The sequence below is a fragment of the Hipposideros armiger genome, unplaced genomic scaffold, assembly GCF_001890085.2.
Source record: "Hipposideros armiger isolate ML-2016 unplaced genomic scaffold, ASM189008v1 scaffold_3878, whole genome shotgun sequence".
In the NCBI taxonomy this organism is placed as follows: Eukaryota; Metazoa; Chordata; class Mammalia; order Chiroptera; family Hipposideridae; genus Hipposideros; species Hipposideros armiger.
Genome location: NW_017735101.1, coordinates 1 through 1,433, shown reverse-complemented (window position 1 = coordinate 1,433; position 1,433 = coordinate 1). Strand labels below are relative to the sequence as shown.

The window sequence follows — 1,433 nt, the reverse complement described above, 5'->3', positions numbered from 1 at the left end:
CAAAAGAAGCTCAGATCAGTTGTCTATAGTGCTCCTGGTTGGAAACTATTTAGTAAAGTCCCTCCCAGAGAGAAACTTCAGAAAGCTTCCAAAAATCATTCAGCAGGAATATGAAGCACAAACAGGGAGGACTTATAAACCGCTGTTTCAGTCTTCAAGACAAGAATTTTGAATTTGGGCCATTTTCATCCACCATTCTGATTCTTGAGTCCGGGCAATCATATGATTCACAATTGCTTTTGTGTCCTGTGTAAGATTTCTTTTACCATGACAAGGAAATCTTCCTGCCGCGTTTGTGGAAGAAGCTTTGCCTCATCAACAAGAACATTATTTTTTGAGCTGAGTCTCAAACTTGAGAAATCAAAGCAGTACATTAAAAAAAAAGAAAATTAAGCAAGAAGAAAATATTGCAAATGCAATGGTAATCTGTACCAGTGTAATATTTCCCAATTGGAAGTAATACATAGTAGGAAGGAGGTTGGAGAAATGAGGTGCAGTGATTGCCCCCTAGTGTTCATGGTAAAATTTGCAGTCTCACTGTGGGAAGTGAACTAACATCACTCTTGAACTTTGTGAAATATTCCTCCCCAAAGAGAAGGGAACGCTTCAGCAAAACTCGTTCTCTCTAAACATCATTCTCTATATGTAGGAGGTGTATCTGTTGATGGTTCAGATGCTAGTCTGGAATTAAGCTGGACGTGACCTATGCATTTCCATCTCTCTACATATTATTTCACAAGGATGACACATATCATGATGTTTTACATAGCATTTGGGGAGCATGTTCATGTTACATGCCTGATATTGGTTATGCCCAAAGATGTTCTTCATTGAGGCAGTGCACATTCTCATTCTGGAAGAGGCTGATGCCTCCATTGCATTTGGAGAGCTCATGAATAAGTCATGCCAGTTGGCCTTTTTCTGTGTGGATTACAGCAAGATGTTGAAATATTTTCGAGCATTTGAAGTATGCTTTGAGGACAATCTCTTCAAACTGTTTCTTCACATCAAGTCTTAGGGTCTTGCATCAGTCCCTGAAGATCCATACTGGATCTGCACACAGTATGACAGATCACTACTCTACTTGACCTAGCCTGTGCAGTCTAGGATGTACTTTGCAGAGATGGGGAGGAATTTTTATTTAGAAGTGGGCTAGGAATCCTCCGAGTGTATGAACACATTTTCCTACAGATAGATTTTATCCACACAGCACAGTTTGTAACTGAGTTGGCAGAGGCTATCACACAAGAAGAGCTGTTTAGCTGTCTGGCAGCCACTCAGATGCACAGGAGCACTAGGAAATGGACTCAGGTCTTTGTGTCTGTAATGAAGGATATTCAGGAAGGAGACAAGAATCACAGTACCACTTTGAACAGCTAATCTTCATAATAAACAAATGAATTGAAATGTAAAAAAGTATTTTTGATAATGGC

At 39.7% G+C, this 1,433-nt stretch overlaps 1 pseudogene; it reads left to right on the top strand.

Annotated features, from left to right (window-relative positions):
* LOC109378804 (TBC1 domain family member 12-like) overlaps nt 1-1,380 on the top strand; it is a 4,294-nt pseudogene extending 2,914 nt beyond the window's left edge.
* Nucleotides 1,381-1,433: the final 53 nt, after the last annotated feature.